Here is a 19,130-nt window from a genome sequence, read left to right as displayed (position 1 = left end):
AGGACTTCTACTTCCTATGGCATTATAGCTGATATAATTGGAACTTGATTACCATCTGTTTCCTCTCTCTGGGTTGGCAATTATTTTTGTTCATCGTCACACTCTTCCTAAGTTTGTTGAGTAATAATTTCTCGTGTTGTTAAAGTTAGTACCTTTTTCTTCCACTTAAGTTGATGGTGCGATGTGTTCTTTTGATTTGATGACTTTCTTGGATCATATCCCAGTCCAACTTTATTATTGGCAGACTTAGTTTATAACTGAATAGGTTCAACAATACCTTCTTGATGCCTGCCAAGAGGACTGGTACTTGAATATCCAATGTGTTGAAGCATCTTATAGCCTAGACCATATTGTGTCGGGGAAATCTCACAATGTAGTATTTCTTTGTTTGCACTATCTTCTTTGAAAAGCGATTTAAGAACATCACCCTCTTCTATTTCATTTGCAAGAGAAGTAGAGGACTATATAAAGAGACCATCATAAATGACTTTTGGAGTTGAAGTTTGTGGCTTCATAACCTCTGATGGTTTTCCTGACTGCCTTGGTGATGGAGGAAGAGACATTAGTGAGAGCACATGCTCTATCTTGTAGCCATCCATGCCAGTGTTTGCGATTTTCAATTTCTTTTGTAAATATTTCAGCAAAGATTCTGAACTTTCAGCTGTAGAGGCTACTCGATTATGAGGAACAAAAGCATCAACACTCTATGTTAATGCATTGCAGGTATAGCTTGTATCGACAGGAATACTGACTTCAACTTCATTATAATGAAATTTTAAGCAATGATGATACATAGATGGTACTACTTTCAATTCATGAATCCATGGCCTGCCCAGTAAGATGTTGTATGAAATATGAAGATGAAGGACCTGAAAGATGACATCTCTTTCTACAAGTCCTACTCTGATTGGTAATAGTACCAAACCCTTAGAGGTTCTTTCTTCTTCATCATAAGCCTTGATTGTTATTTTCTTTGTCGGATCAATAACATTTTCAAAAAATTCCAGCTATGTCAGTAGATTGTAGGTACAAATATTCAACCCAGCGCCTCCATCTATCAAAACATGTTTAACTCGGTGTTTATGGATCATAGCTTCGATGTGTAATGGTTGGTTATGCGGGTGACTTAGTAAGTTATCATCTTCTTCAGAGAAAGTGAGGTAATGAGGTGAAATTAGGTGACCCACCATAGATGGAAACTGATCTACGTCTAAATCTTTAGGGACACTAGTGGTGAGCAAAGCCTTGTCCAAGACCTCTCTATGAGCAGAAGAGATTTTAAGCAGTTCCAAAATGGAGATTTGAGCATTGGTTCTTTTCAATTGTTCAACAATACTATAACCAAGAGAAGATGATAAAGCCAACTATTTTGATTTGGTTGTGATTGTGTTTGTTTGTCTATTTGGTAGATTTGATGTTGTTTGATCGAAAGTTGAGGAACTAGCCTCTTGGAGAGTAACCTTCTTTTGAGCGTGAGTCACAGTATTAACAGTTTGTGCTTGATTTAATTTATCCTGGATTATGATCACATTGCAATATTCAGGTTGGGAAGATTCAATCATGTTGATCACATTATCATTATTAGTGTAGGTATAATTGACTCTAGCTCCTCCCTTGTCTTTTGAGGAATCTCCTTGTTCATAAGTCGGTAAGGGATCTTTAAAGGCCTTATGATCAACATTAGTCGCATGAATTCCAAAAAAGATCTTGCTAGTGTCAATGAGATCTTGGATTTCATGTCGGAGTTTCATGCAGTTGTTTATGTTATGTCTCTTGTTCTGATGGTAGTCATAGTATTCATTTTCTCTCCACCATTTGGGTTTAATTTCTGGGTCATATGGTCTAGAATTATCTGGCAATGTTATCAGATTATTTGTCAATAAAGTTTTAAAAGCTAATTCATATGATTCATCTAGAGGAGTAAAATCATGCTTAGGTTTTAAAAGCCAAGGCTTTTCTTTAAACCATTCTCTTGCTTTCTTCAGAGGATTTTCTACTACAGTTTCAGCTGCCTTGAGTGCTTGTGCGCCACTAGCCAAGTTAAATATTGTGGATTTTGTTTTTTCTTTGACAATATCTACCACTCCATCATTAACAATGTTTATATTGTTATCTTTTCCATATTTCTAGTATTTTCTCTTTTCTTTAGAACTAGAACCATGCGATGCTTCTTTCCAAAGTGATATATCTCCGTTTTTTATAAGCACATTTTCCATTCTGAGGGCATTATCTACCATTTTGTTGAATGAAGGATGTACTTGCATCTGGACATTGTATTTTAATTTAGGGATTAAGTTGTTGACAAAGATATCCATCTTCTCAAGATCTGGAATAGTCCGTGAATATCTAGAGAACATCTTTCTCCATCATTGGAGAAAAGTGAGAAAGGGTTCTCCTGTCTTTTGTTTGGTATTGCAAAGCTCTATCATAGTGACCGAGTGACAAAGGTTATATGAGTATTGCTGTAGGAATAGTTAGATTAATTCTTCAAAAGTTTTTATTCCCATAGGTAGACTTGAGAACTATTCCATAGCTTGCCCACCTAAACTTCTTGGGAAAAGGCGCATGAGATACGTTTGGTCATGCATAAACTCCATACATAAAGCACAAAATTCTCTGATATGATCTTGAGGGTCTATATTCCCATCATATTTGTCAAACTTAGGCATTTCAATTCTATGACCTCAGTTCTATGACCTCAGTTGGTAATGCTTGCATTTGTTTATTTAGCATTCCCAATGGTGTCTCTTCCTCTTTAGTGACAAGGGCCTCCACATTATAACTAGTAGGAAGTTTGGCGCCTTGCTTTGCTAATTCTAGCAAATAGTCTTCTTTTTCTCTAGCCATGATGACCTTCATCATTTTTCGGAACTCTTTATCATTTTGACATCTATGTATTTCAACCTCGGGAGGTTCAGGGATTTTAGATTCAGTTGCTGAGGAATCATTGTCAGTGGAATGATTGCTGAAGTTGTCATAAGTGTCTTGTTTACTAGCTTGTCTTTCTTGCCTTTCTCCAGACATGGTGGGAGATAGGGGCTGACCAAAGATTGGTAGATTGTAAATTGGTATTTGTGACGAGGACGGTTTATTTGGAAAGAGATTTTCTACAAAGAATGGATTATCATTTGACGAAAAGGGTGCTTCTTTTTCTTTGTCTGTTTTGCTGCTAGAGTTTCTGATTTGAATAGGCATTTGCAACTGATGGGACTGAGAGCTAGATGTGTTGCAGAAGTCAAGATCAAATTGTAGCTAGTTATTTATTTAACGTAGTGATTGAGAGAAGTTACTAAGATCTGGTCTGGTTTCAGGAATGATCTATCCTATGTAAGATGTTATCTAAGTTAACTTAGCTTTTGATAAGATGTTGTTTGAACTAGCTGAGAGGTGATTGACAAAATCATGCAATGCAACGACAGGGGTACACTATCAAGGTTGTTTACACTCAGGGGGATGATGACTAGTTTTATGCTCGCTGCATACTGATCTGTGTAGGTTTGACTGTTCTGTACTAACAAAATCAGAGATTCATACGATAGGATTTACTGAGCCGGATAGCAATTTAATAGTTCCAGGATGACAATAGTTTTGTTTCGTACGAGTTGCTGCCTAGTACCATACAATAGATGGGTATGTCTAGGATGACAAAAGATTCAGTACAATTACGTATCATACAACACAGGATTTAGCTTCAGATGACAGACTTCTGGGTTTTGTACGACAGAGGATTGAGCTCAAATGACAAATAATCAGACTCGTACGACATAGGATATGGTGCAGGACGATAAATTATCAGATTCCTATGATTGTTAACAAGACAGAGACAACAATTCTAAGTTTTTCAATAGCTGAGTATGACAACTGAGTATGACCAATTCTAAGATAGACTATTTTTTGACCAAGATAGACTAGTTTTGGATAGATGTTCAACTTAGGGTAGACTAGTTTTGACATGGACAGAGTTTTTGATCACTTAGTTGTTTCTTGTTTTCTCCAATTTTTGGTATTCCAGTTTTAGTTTGAGGGATGAAAACACAGAAAACACACAGTATGAATAGTAACTCCAATCACAACATGCAAACCCTATGGAAGTTAGCTTAGAGAAGAAAACCTTTGCTTGCTGACTTAGGTACACACCCAATAGCTAATTAGAATACGGCCGTTGAGTCTCACGCAATGGATTCTCAACACCATATTAGCCGACTCCAAATGCTAATGGTGGCACGATATGGCAAGTGTCTTGGGAGAGTTACTATCTCTCTTGCACAAAGATTATCAACCTTTTGGAGGTGAATCAGGTAGCTTCTCATTTTAATTGGATCTAGTAAGGGGTCCATTTGGCGCGTTGAGGTATAAACTCAATTAAGAGGTCTCCTAGCCTTGAAAACCAAGGTTCAATATACCTGAAGGTACTGAGGAGAGCTATTCTCGAGCACTGCCGTTGACTTGATTTTCTTCAAATCACGTTTATTTTATAGTGGGTTGGAGTACTTGGCATTAAGCCATTCCCACTTAGGTCATTCCCCTCACACCGACCGTAATGACTTTAAGAGTTTTTAAGCTCCTCAGGAGGGCAGTCCTGCTAAAGATGTACAAATCTCAAACAAAGAAAATGCCTCAAGGGTCTAGATTTCTGATTGTCTAAAAAGAGAAGAGCATACTCTCCTACCTCTCAGAATTTACTTAAAACACAAAATACAGATTTGTTCTTTAACCAGATAGCAAGTTTGGTGCCTAAAAAATGAATTTAAAGAATACATGATGTTTAGTTGATTCTCTTTAGGCAACCTGCAAAAACAACGTATCAGTAGTCATGTTGTTTTCATTCTTTGATAGGTGTATGTTTGATTGATAAATTCTTTGACAAGCGTCTTGCAAGAAACTGGTTAAGCTATGAAAATATCAGGCAGACAGAAGACGATTTAGGGTTAGCGTTAGCGTAATCAAAATTAGACAGAAAACCTAAAAAGTGAAACTTGTTTTAACACAACAGAATACAACATCATACGACAATTATCACAGAGTAAAACGACAAAAGGATTTTATCGTACGAGTTAGAACTAAGCATAGGATGATAGAGGATAAAATCAGATAATCAGAACAACATGTAGTACGACACCATTTTCTGATTCGTACGACAAATAAAAGGCTTCGAAAGAATGTCGTACGATGTAGTAATACTACTCATATGATATTTCACAGAGATTGTATAGACGAAACCAGTTGGATTAAAAAAATGTTTTTGAGGTTGAAAAAGTAGTCTTCTGCCCCACGATGGATGCAAAAAATGTGTGTGTGAAAAGTGAACTTGTATCTGTATCTGAAATACACAACACTTCAATTAAGTCATTAGATGCATGGTTAGTAAATCAATAATCAATGAATAATAAACCATTACAAAGTGACCTATTGCCTTCTAGTAGATGCGAGTTTAGATTGCTCTCAGATTGCTAAGCTATCCAGTGACTAGACAACACCTAAACGAAGGATTTTTAATCTATATGAGCATGGATTCAACCTAAATGGATGCAAGATTTAAGCTAGATATGAAAGATTAATCTAACATGATTTAAGCAATATGAAATAACTAATATGCAAATTCTCAATGAATCTAGAGCAAAAACAACATAATAACAATATATTCTCCAAGATTTTTGAATGAGAGATGAGAGCCTGAATTTATAGAAAATTCAGAAAGAAACCAACGGTTGAGATCAAATGATGATGAGCGGTCAAGATTTTCCAAGAGGAAGCACAATCCAGGTGAATTGATGTGATTGGATGCTTTTCTCAGTTTTAAAGGAAATTGAACTAAAATTAAGATTAAATATAAAAAAAATGATTTATTCTCTATTTCATTCAATTTTAATATTTAATTGTTTTAATTGCTTTCTTTGAGATTATTTATCAATTTTTAATTTGTTTTTCAAGATTATCTCCAATTGATTTCTTTTCTCAAAATTTTAATTCTTTTTTGGTCAATTAATTTCTTTTTTTGAAGATTTGTTTCCTTTTTTGAAGATTTATGGTAGTTTTAATTTATTTTTCAAATTAATTCCTCTTTTTTGATGATTTAATTGCAAATTGATTTATTTAATTAAATATGCAAAAGATATTTAATTAAAATAAATAAGATAATTGTTTAAAATGATTTACTTGGAATGATTTAATTAATTAAATAAATATTTAATTAATATTGGTTGATTAATTTTGCCATTTGACATTTGATGATTAAAGAATTAATTATGTACTCAAGATTTATTTAATTCCCTTTGGTTAAGACCTTGCTGATATTGTCGAGATTAGGGGCCCATGGTTTAGATGACCATTTTAGGGTATTACAGTACCAACTTGAGTGAAAAGGAGAAGGAGCATCAAAACCTAGAAGAAGAAATTGTTAAGCTTTGGAAGGAATTAGAGAAGAGCAAGAATGAACTGATGATGAGAAGAAAGTATGAAAGTAGCACAGAGGCCCTAGATAAAATGTTGAGCAAGCAAAAGTTTTCAAAGGATGCCGGTGGACTTGGATTTGAAAAGGGGCAGTTCCGGAAGCAAGGACCCAACCGAAAAGGAGATACAATTCATGTCATCTAGTGAGAGCAACATCAAGCAGGTATTCACCGTTGGTAAATCTGAGAAAAAGAAGTCATATTTTGCTACTACAAAGGATCAACCGGTAAGACAAAATGCTGCCATAGTTCAACATACAAACCGGTATGCTGGAAATAAAGGAATGAGGAAGGTTGATGGCCAGGGTTTCACTAGAGCTCATCAAGTGAGGAGCAGATATCCAATAAGACATAATCATGCTGCTCCTAGGACACAAAACTAGTATGTATTTAAATTCTATGGTTATTGTCATCGATGTAATAAGTTCGGTCATAGAATGGAAGATTGTAGGAAGATGAATATAAACCCCAGTTTTGAGAGTAGAAACTCATTTGCTACATTACAAAGTACAAATGTCACATATTATAATTGTAATGAGTTTGGTCATAAGAGTTATGTGCATAGGATAAATGTGTAGATATCCTAGAAGAATGCTTTGAATACATTCTTCAATGCTAATGTGAAATGCTATAAGTGTCAAAATTTTGGTCACATAGCAAGGCAGTGTAAGCTGAGAACTGGTAAGCAAAAGAAAACAGTACCAGATCAGAAGATAGAGACAAAACCAGAACACAATATGATAGAAGAGGAGAAGAAAGAAGAGAAATAGGTTTGGATAGAGAAGGAGAAGAACAAGATAGAGTCAAGCTTGATTGTGCAAACTGCTCTACATGCTAAAATGAGGAATCTATGGGTAGTAGATAGTGGATGCTCAAATCACATGACCAAAGATAAGAAAAAGTTTATCAAGCTTGATGATTGGAATGGTGGTTCTATCCGGTTTGGTGACAACTCCTCTATCAAGATTAAGGGTCATGGTACATTGAATATTGATCAAAATCTCAAGGCTCATGATGTGTACTATGTGGAAGGAATAAAGCATAATCTGTTGAGTGTAAGTCAGATGTGTGACAAAGGGTACAAGTTCACATTTGACTCTACCGGTTGTCAGATAAATAAGGAGAGTACCGGTCAGGTTGTGATAGAAGGAAAGAGGACAAATGGTAATGTCTATAATCTGAAGGAATGCTATGAGTCCCAATGCATGATGGGACAGGTTGATGAAAGCTAGTTGCAACACCAAAGATTAGGCCATATGAACTTTGATAATCTAGTGAAAATAAGCAAAAACCGATATGTAAAATGTATTCCACAAATAACTAAATCGGCAGGTACTTTTTGTGATGAATGCATCAGAGGAAAGAAAATCAAAGTGAGTTGCAAAACAAAAGAGTACAATACCTCAAGACCTATGGAATTAGTACATAGAAATTTGTGTGGACCAACAAGGACAAAATATTTGACCGGTGAGAGATACTTCATGCTCTTCATTGATGACTACTCAAGGATGACTTGGGTGACATTTTTGCATGACAAATCATAGGCATTTGAAAGATTCAATATTTTCAGAAGAATGGTTGAAAATCAAAGTGGATATCGGTTAAAGTGCTTAAGATCAGATTAGGGTGGAGAATATTCTTCCAATGAGTTTATTGACTACTGTGAGAAACATGGAATCTAGAGACAATATTCAGCAGCAAGAACACCACAACAAAATGCTGTGGAAGAGAGGAAGAATAGGATAGTGAAGGAGATGGCTAGAACAATGCTGAATGAGGCCAACGTACTGGATACATATTGGAAGGAAGCAATTCATATTGCTGTCTACACATTAAACCTTATACAGTTAAGAGTGAACAATAGAATGTCTCCTTATGAGTTATGGTATGACTGAAAACCATCACTTAAGCATTTTAGAGTGTTTGGAAGTAAGTGTTTCATCAAGAGAGATGCTAATGGATTAGGAATTTTTGATTCCTGGAGTGATGAAGGAATCTTCTTGGGTTACTCAACCAATAGTAAAGCCTACAAATGCTACAACAAGAGATTAAGAAAAATGGTTGATAGTATAAATGTGAGAATAGATGAAGACCTACATAAGAGAAAACCTGCACTGACACCCTACATTGATGATTCAGATGTTGGGTATGAAGAACAATTTGGAAATGGATTAGTAGAAGAAGCACCAAGAAAGAACCCCAACCAGTATGTGCAAAAGAACCATCCAGAAGAATAGATCATAGAAGATAAAAATAAAGGTGTGCAGACCAGAAGGAGACTAGCCCAGAATGTTGAGCAGGTAAATTTCTGCCTCATGACAAAACTTGAGTCCAAAACTTATGATGAAGCTAGAAAAAGTGAGAAGTGGGTAGATACCATGGATGAAGAGATGAAACAAATTGAGAAAAATCAAACTTGGGACCTTGTTCCTAGACCGGCAGACAAGAATGCCATAGGTACCAAGTGGGTCTACCAGAACAAGATGAATGAAGAAGGCAAGATAATCTGACATAAAGAAAGGTTAGTTTGCAAAGGGTATGCTCAAGTGGAAGGTATTAACTTCGAAGAAACCTTTGCACCGGTTGCTAGGTTAGAGGCAACAAGAATATTTTTAACTTCTCTGCCTATAAAGGATACAAGGTTTACCAAATGGATGTTAAATCTGCATTCTTGAATTGTAATCTTGAAAAAGAGGTATATATGGAACAACTAAAAGGATATCTATTACATGATGATGAGAGTTTTGTATGCTGATTGAAGAAAGCCTTGTATGGTTTAAAGCAGGCCCCCAGAGCATGGTATTCCCAATTAGACAAATACTTGAAAGAGCAAGGATTCCAGAAAGGGAATGCATACAACTTGTATATCAAGGTAAATGGAGATCATATTATTATAGTTGTTGTATGTGGACGATAATATCTTTGGTGGAGACAAGGATATCATGTGCAAAGAATTTGCAAATAATATGAAGATAGAATTTGAGATGTCCATAGTGGGTGAGTTGTCCTATTTTCTTGGTTTGCAGATCTCACAGCAGGGGAAAGGAATTTTCATCTCACAAAAAAATTATGTTAAAGACATGTTGAAAAGGTTTCAAATGGAGGACAACAAACTAGTAAGTACTCCTATGGTAACCGGTTGTAAATTGAGAAAACTAGACGAGTCACCAGAAGTAGAGAAAACACTGTATAGGTCTATGATTGGTAGTCTGTTATATCTAACAAAATCTAGACAATATATAGTACAAGCAACTTGCATGGTTGCAAGATTCCAAGTTGCTCCTAAATAGTCTCACTTAAATGCAGTTAGGAGAATCTTTAGGTACCTGCAAGGAACAACCAGTTATGGCTTGTGGTATCCAAAGAAAGGAGACTTCACTTTGTAGGTTTATACCGATTCAGATTGGGCAGGATGTACTGATGACTATAAGAGTACAAGTGGAGGTGCTTTCTACTTAGGAGACCGGTTAGTATCATGACACATCAAGAAGCAATATTCAATGTCATTATTTATTGTTGAGGCCGAGTATATAGCAGCTGCTACATGTTCACAGGTATTGTGGATGAAGTAGGCACTAAAGGACATACAGGTGGAGATACCAGAACCTATTCCAATCCAATGTGATAGCTCTAGTACAATCAACATCTCCAAGAATCCAATAATTCACTCAAAAAAAAAACACATTGCAATCAAATATCACTTCTTGAGGGAGAAGGTAGCAAACACAGAGGTCATAGTAGAGTATGTTCCAACGGATGAGCACATTGTTGACATATTTACCAAGCCACTTCCTTTGGCACATTTGAGTACTTGAGACAAAATATGGGAGTTGTCCCACCATCAAGAAACACTTAAATGTGTAGGGAGATGTATGGTTTAGGGGGAGTCAACAATTATTATTATCTTATGACTCTTGTATCATAAAGCATGAACACAGGGGGATAATGTGTCCTACCAGTTGAAGGCATGAGTTGTAGTTCAATTGCTAAAGGGAGAGAATAAAGTTGGAGTCTAGTAGAATGATAGGTGTCAGACTAAGGTTCCCTTTGCCATTGCTGTCAAAGGGGGAGAGAAACCGGTACAAAAAGTGTTGACATCAATGCTAAAGGGAGATATTGTTGGCATTGAGTTGTCATTGATGTCAACTGGTATTGCAGGTTACAAGTAGAGTGTGTCAACTGATATGAAGAAGATTGAACCAACATAAAGAAGATAGGAGTGGTGAAAGAGAAGTATGTTCTGAGTTGATAGATGTTATCACTAGTATGAGGTGAGATGAAAGAGTGTGTTGACATGCTTGAGTGATAACCAGTAAGGCATAAACTGGTATGAAGGCTGGTTATTTATTTGTGATGAAGAGGCATAATGTTATATGAATAAGAACAACACCCGGAGAGCAGAACAAAAAGAATGGCATGAAGACATACTGGAAGGCAAGATGAATTGTCAGGAGGATGTGTTGCTGGTAAGGGTTTGTACTGGTAGAAGGACTTGCCGGATGTTCAAGTTTGAACCGACCCCATGTCGGTGAGTTGAATGTATGTTGATGTGTGCCTCGTGGAGCTGAGGCAAAAAACATGCAGAGCTCGGTGAAATGTTCATCGATATGGTTGTTGGTGTAGTAGGTGGTCATTAAATGATAAAAATGCGAATCATGAGTTGATAACAGACTAATGCATCTCGAGGAAGAATGGACAACAAAGAATGATCAAACAGTTGAGGGATTGTGTTCGAAGCATGAAATACGATTGCAAATTGACCTTGAGAAAGTAACAGCTGGATCATAAATGTGTCAACAGATTTCAAGGTCAGAAAACAGGGTTAGGTTTTCTATTTTTGGCAAACATGCTTTGACAGATAGAAAACGCGTGATGATTTATCCCTTCAAAGAAGGTGAGTGATCCAAGGTAGATCAAGTCAGATTGGATACATATTTGATTGGAGAAGGGAAACCCTAACCGTCCTATGTTTGAATTAGTTTTTGGAGGGAAGTCTCAAGTTTAAAAGATGCCGACCTAAGACTAATATGTGTTGATGCTGGAGAGTGAAAGTGTGCAAGCAAATAAGAATGATCAAACAGTTGAGGGATTGTGTTCGAAGAAAAATGAGTTAAAGGGTTAGAAGTTAAAACCTATAAAGTTTACCCGAGGCCTTTCACATTGCAATGAATATTGAAAAAGTTTCTAGGTTTGGGATGATTAGAAGGCTCCAGCCCAAGAACAAAGCTTGATATGCAAGTGAAATATGTGGCTTAGAGGTTGTAAATAATTTTTAGAATATTCACCGGTTTGTTATTCCAAATTTTGACACCTTTCAGAGTACTGGTGATATTTACTCTAGTATTTCTCCTGAGCTACACTATGGTGGGATATATAAGAGTGATTCAAGTGAGCTCCAGAACACATCTATATCCTCAGTAACAATGCCAAATGTATACACTCAACCAATGAACAATATGCATGCACCTTAGGGAAGCACATCAATATTGTAGAAGTTGCTCAAAAGTTGTAAAAAGTTGCATGATAACTTTTCAAAGTTGTCATGCAACTTTTCCACCAAATAGGTCATAACCTTAGTTTGGTGTTAGGAACCCTAACCATGGCACACCAACCGAGGTAGAGACACTATAAGCTGTTGCAAACCCTAAAATGAGGGGTTGGATGTCAGATTGTATGTCCAAGAGAAAAGACCTTGACTGTGACTATGTTTTTGTTGCCAGTCGCCACAAATGAAGCATTAACAGGTTGATAATGGATTGTTTGATGAACTAAACAGTGTTGAGAGTCTTACATTGTGTTAATAATTTCATTTTGAGCACTTAGGGTAGGTTTTTAGGTTTTTGTAATTATTTTGTGAAGTACTCTGTCACTGTCCAGTTTTGGACTGTTTTGCGTAATGGATTAATAACTCCTATCCCCATTGTGGAGACACCATGAAACCATGGGGAATAGGAGTGAAAACCTTGTATAGTATTCCAAAGAAAGCAAGGCCCTTGAAGATGCAGGAAAGTCTTTCAAAGACCCACTCCTAGGCAAGACTAGATTGTGCCCAGCTAGGAAGGGTTGAAGTTGCAGAGGTCCATGAGAGCAAGGTAGGACAAGGAGGGAGGCACCCTTTGGAGGAGGTGTAGAGGGATGTGTGAAAAACCATTGGTGAGAAGGAGGAGCTTCCACCAATCTAGATAAGGTGGCAAAGACAGTAAACCATCACTATGACCCAGGCAGGCCTTAAAACCCTTGTGAAAAACCCTCAAAAACCCCAAAATTCACCTAGGGCAGTGTACGGACACTTGAAGGCCCAAAACCAGGAAAATATTTGAGCCCTTGCCAAATGATTAGCATTCCTTTTGGGAAGTTTCACAAGTGTGTGCATCGTTTGCAAGAGGAAGCCCTAAAAGTCCGGAATGGAGGCCTAATTGGGCACATTCCTTGTAGCCCTACTTTGTAGGAAAGAAGCAAAACAGTGAGATCAGTAATGAAATAGAAGATTAAAACCTCTTGGGGGCACATGAATGGATGGATAACCATGTCAGAGGCCTATCCTAACCTTGCTAGGACCTAAGAAGGTGAAGGAGGAGCTAAACCCTTATTAGCCTATGTGAGGGTTTTTTTGATGCTTGAGAGTAGGTGTGACTTTAGGAGGAGTATCATAGATTTTTGGTGGGTGGATTGGGAAAGGTTAGGGGATTCCATAAGAAAGGGAAGTCCTAAAGACCCTAGGGTGTGGTTGAAACACCTAGTGATCCAAGGAGAGGATCAAGGAGAATAGACTAGGCTAGTCTATCCCATACCCATTCCCATCAGATTGGTATCAGAGCAAGTTAAAGATTTGGTGGACCGTGCATGTCTCTATATTCTGGTGAATCACTAGGGGAGAACATAATGGTCACTAATGCAGAGCTGGCTAGGGAGGTAGAAGAACAAAAGGAGAAAAATAGACTCCTTGAAGATGCTATGAGTGAAATAAGGAACAAGTTGCAAGAAGTGGTTGATCAAAGAGCACAAGAACTCTGGGGTGCGGACAATAGTGATAGAGGCAAGAAAGATATTGATCTTGATGACATCATACCTAAACCAGACCCCTTAATCAATGAAGAACCTTTTGTAAAGGCCATCAAGGCTTTGAATACAAAAGCTTTTGAAGGAATTCCACATTTCAGTGGAAGGATGGACATTGACACTGTCATATAATGGATTGAGGGTATGGAGAACCACTTTGAGTGTGAAGGTGTGACAGAAACTCAAAAGGTTAAGGTTTCCAAGTCAAGACTAAGGGGAGAAGCCTTGACATGGTGGAAGTACTTGCAAGAAGAGAGAGTTAGCATGGGAAAGCTACCTATAGCCAACTGGAAGGCCATGGTGAGTAAGATCAAGGAGAACTACTTACTAGAGGATTATGAAGTCCAACTTCATAAGAAAAGATAGGGATTGAGGCAGAAAGACCTTGATGTGACCTCCTACATAGAGGAGTTTCAAAAGCTTTGTCTTAGATCCAAAGTCCAAGAAGAGGAATCTGTCAAGGTGGCTAGGTATCTAAGTGGCCTAAAGTGGAACATCCAAGAGGAGATAAGCCTATGGACTCCTACCACTGTCCAAAAATGTCATCAGCTTTCTACTAAGGTGGAAGAGAGGAACAAAAGGAAGGGAGATTCTAACAACAGGGGTAGGGGCAAAGATAGAGACCAAATGAATCACCGAGGTGGTTACCAAAGCAAGGCAAATGAGCAAAGGAATCAAGGAGAGTCCAAGTTGACTGAACATAGTAGTGAAACCAATCCCAGAGGAGGCCATTCTAGAGGAAGAGGTGCACAAGGGGGTCCAAATAGGGGTAGAGGTACCAGCAGGGGTAACTCCTACTTTGTAACCATGAAATGCTATAGCTGTGGTCAATTGGGACACCCAGCCTATAGATGCCCTGACAAGCCTACCTCATCAAACAGTGGAAAGAGGGTTGCTTATGCCCATGAAGACACATCAAGCAGAAAAACACCTGAGGTGGACCATATTGAATCAGATATTGGGGAGAATTTGATGTTCAATAGAGTCTTGAGAAGACAACCGGTTAAGGATGAACCTAAGCATAGGAGAGCATTGTTTAGGGTGAGATGCAAAATCTTTGGTAAAGTTTGCAAGGTGATAGTTGATTTAGGGTCAACTGATAACATCATATCAGATGAGGCAGCCAAGAAGTTGAAACTTACAAAGATACCTCACACTAGCCCTTACAAGGTGACATGGTTGAATCAAGGACAAAGTGTGCTTGTCAATGAACAGACTTGGGTAGAGTTCTCTATTGGAGGATACAAGGACATGATCCTTTGTGATGTGTTACCCATGGATGCTTATCATCTACTGCTAGGTAGACCCTGGCAATTTGATAGGAAGATGATCTATGATGGAGAGGAGAACTCCATTTCCTTCAAGAAGGATAGCAAAACCTTTAAGATTCAGTCTCTGACAGAGGATGATGAGGGAATCTCAAGAACACCTAGTGTTTTACTTAATACTGGTAAAGAGTTCTTACACCTGTTACATGAAGAGGAGACAGTGGGATGTGCCATTTTTGTGAAGCCAAAGGAGGAGGAAGATAAGTTGCAGACAGAGGTACCTAAGGAGGTAAAACAAATGTTGCAAGAGTATGATGATATAGTGAGTGATGGAGCACTTGCAACACTTCCACCAAGAAGGTCTATTAGCCATCAAATAGACTTTGTACCCGGTGCATCCCTGCCCAATAAAGCAGCATATAAGCTCACACCTGACCAAAATAAGTAGGTGGTAAGGCAAGTGCAGAAGTTGTTGGATCAAGGACTGATCAAGAAGAGCATCAGCCCATGTGCAGTCTCGGTAGTGTTAGCAACAAAGAAGGGAGGCAAGTGGAGACTTTGTACTGATTCAAGGGCAATCAATAGGATCACCTTAAGGTATAGATTTCCCATTCCTAGAATAGAGGATTTGATGGACTATTTAGGAGGTGCCATGTATTTTACCAAGTTGGACCTTAAAAGTGGTTATCATTAGATTAGAATTAGGGAGGGTGATGAGTGGGAGACCGCTTTTAAGACCACAGAAGGATTGTATGAATGGCTTGTGATGCCATTTGGACTTACTAATGCCCCAAGAACCTTCATGAGGTTGATGAATGAGGTGTTGAAGGACTTCACAGGTAGGTTTGTGGTAGTGTACTTAGATGACATACTCATATATAGCAGAACCAAAGAGGAGCACCTTGAACATTTGAGGTTAGTCCTAGAGAGGTTGCATGAAGAGAAGTTGGCAATAAACTTAGAGAAGTGTGACTTTTTGAAGCAAGAGTTAGTCTACTTGGGGTTTGTGGTGTCTAAGGGAACCTTGAAGATGGATCCAAGAAAAGTGGAGGCAATCTTGAATTGGCCTGCCCTTAAAACAGGGATTGAAGTTAGGAGTTTCCATGGTTTAGCCTAATTCTATAGAAAGTTTGTGAGGAACATCAGTGGCATACTTGCACCAGTACTTGACACCATAAAAGGAGGCCTTAAAACTAAGTTCAAATGGACTGAACAAGTTGATAAAGTATTCCAATTATTGAAGCAAGAAGTAGCCACAAAACCCATCCTACTCTTACCTACTTTTGGCAAACTATTCACATTGGAGTGTGATGCAAGTGGCATTGTAGTAGGGGGTGTATTGAGTCAAGAGGGAAGGCCTGTGGAATTTTTCAGTGAGAAGCTTAATGAGGCAAAGAAGAGGTAGTCTGCATATGATCTAGAGTTGTATGCACTAGTTCAGTCTCTCAAGAAGTGGAGACATTACCTACTCCCAAAGGAATTTGTGGTGTTCACAGATAACCAGGCTTTGAGTTACATCAACACTCAAGAGAAGCTTAGTAATAGACATTTGAAGTGGATGGAGTACCTCCAATCCTTTACCTTTACCATCAAGCATAAAAAGGGGCAGCTTAACAAGGTGGTAGATGCTTTAAGCCGGAAGTTGTTGAATGTCCAAGAATTACAATTGCAGAGCATAGGGATAGAAGGTTTCAAGGATCTCTATGCAGAAGATGAGGACTTCTCATCAGCCTACAAGGTCTACAAGGAGTTTGAGAATCATTTTCATGGTGAGTATGTAGACTACACCCTTGAAAATGGTCTCTTGTTCAAAGGCAATCAATTATGTGTACCTAGAGGATCCATGAGAGAAAATCTCATACAAGAGAGACACAATGGTACTCTCAGTGGACACTTTGGAATAAATAAAACTTTGGATCTAGTACAGAGGTACTACTATTGGCCTAAGTTGCCAAGGGATGTGAGAAGGTATGTGGAGCAATGTGGTGTGTGTCAAAGGGCAAAAGGAGGATCAAGTAATGCAGGCCTCTATCAACCATTACCGGTCCCAAATAGGCCTTGGGAGAGTGTGAGCATGGACTTTGTGGTAGGAATCCCGAAGACAAAGATATGTATGGATAGCATCTATGTGGTGGTAGACAGATTTTCTAAGATGAGCCATTTTATTCCATGTAGAACTACTCATGATGCTAGTTATATTGCACATCTCTTCTTTAAGGAGATTGTAAGGATTCATGGACTCCCATTAAGTATTGTTTCAGATAGGGATAGCAAGTTCATGGGCCATTTTTGGCAAACCTTATGGAGGAGACTAGGGACTAATTTGTCTTTCAGTTCAACTTACCATCCACAAACTGATGGTCAAACTAAAGTCATTAATAGGGTGTTAGGAAACTTGTTGAGGTGTCTAACCAAGGAGTATGGGCAGACATGGGATCTAGTTATTCCACAAGCTAAGTATGCTTACAACAACAGTGTAAATAGGACCATTGGAAGGAGTCCTTTTGAGGTTGTCTATGGCAGACATCCAAGAGGGGTGTGTGAATTAAGAGAACTTGGTTCCATGGAGATAAAGAGTGGGAAAGCAGAGGACTTCACCCAAACCATCAAGGAAGTACAAGAACAGGTCAAGAGAGCCATCCTGGAGTCTACTAAAAAACTGAAAGCAAAAGTGGATGAAAGAAGGAGAGAGGTTTAGTTCAAGGTGGGTGACTATGTGATGGTCCATTTAAGCAAAGCTAGAATGCAAAGTGGCAATCCTACTAAGATACAGATGAAGAGGGTAGGACCTTGTAGAATTATATCCAAATATGGTGAAAACTCCTACAAGGTGGATCTTTCTTCAGATTTGGCTATATCACCAGTCTTCAATGTTGCTCATTTGATACTATACAAGGGTGAAATAGCAGAGCAAACTGAGAATCAAGCCAAGGTACTGCAGGACTTGGATGTGAATGATTTAACTCAAGTGAAGCAACCCATAGCAGAGGAGATCTTGGATTAAAGGGTGAAGAAGTCTACTAGACACCAGGTCTACATGGAACACTTGGTGAAATGGGTAGGTCAACCTGAGTCTGAAGCCTCTTGGGTTGAAGAAGGCAGGTTCAAGAAACTTGGTATTGACCCGGCTCTCATCTCTCCCCTAGTTCCTTAATTTTGTGTAGAGGGGGAGTATGGTGTAGGATCACCTTTCTAAGGTCTTTCTCCATGTGACCTTTCTTGGAATTTTGCTTCTTTAAGAAGCCATGTAAATGTAATAAGAGCTAAGAGCTCATTGGTCTTGTTTAGGTCCTAGTTTAGTTCCTAGGTTCTTAAGTTTAGGTTAAGTTTTCTTATGGAGTAGAGGGTAGGTGTTCCTTTGATGTGTTTGGGGTCCTTTTGACATGGTTGTGTCCATAGGATAGCCCAAGGTAGGCTCAAAAGCCAAGAAAAGCAACATTGTAGAAGTTGCTCAAAAGTTGTAAAAAGTTACATGACAACTTTTCAAAGTTGTCATGCAACTTTTCCACCAAATAGGTCATAACCTTAGTTTGGTGTTAGGAACACTAACCATGGCACACCAACCAAGGCAGAGACACTATAAGCTATTACAAACCCTAAAATGAGGGGTTGGTTGTCAGATCGTACGACCAAGAGAAAAGACCTTGACTGTGACTGTGTTTTTGTTGCCAGTCGGCACAAATGAAGCATTAACAGGTTGATAATGGACTAAATGGTGTTGAGAGTCTTACATTGTGTTAATAATTTCATTTTGAGCACTTAGGGTAGTTTTTTGTGCAGGTTTTTGTGTGTTTGTAATTATTTTGTGAAGTACTCTGTCACTGTCTAGTTTTGGACTATTTTGTGTTATGGATTAATAACTCCTATCCCCATTGTGGAGACACCATGAAACCATGGGGAATAGGAGTTAAAAAATTGTACAATATTCCAAAGCAAGAAGGGCCCTTGAAGATGCAGGAAAGTCTTTCAAAGACCCACTCCTAGGCAAGACTAGACTGTGCCCGACTAGGAAGGGTTGAAGTTGTAGAGGTCCATGAGAGCAAGGTAGGACAAGGAGGGAGGTACCCTTTAGAGGAGGTGTAGAGGGATGTGTGAAACACCATTGGTGATAAGGAGGAGCACAAAGATCAAGTAGAGTCTCAAACCATTGATCAATAGCATGCAAATATCCTTGACTCATTGACACATGTCCAAGCATTGATAGACATTGAAACAAAAAGGTTTTCCCAAAGTGAAAACGTTACATCAGTAGTGGTTCAGTTCCAGCCTTTTGATAGTGATGATATGAATGAAGGGGGGAAATATATTAATACAAGTGAGATGGAGCATCACTTGACAAGAGAGCAATGGTTCA

The sequence above is a fragment of the Cryptomeria japonica genome, chromosome 8, assembly GCF_030272615.1.
Source record: "Cryptomeria japonica chromosome 8, Sugi_1.0, whole genome shotgun sequence".
Lineage (NCBI taxonomy): Eukaryota > Viridiplantae > Streptophyta > Pinopsida > Cupressales > Cupressaceae > Cryptomeria > Cryptomeria japonica.
Note: the sequence above shows the minus strand (reverse complement) of the source record.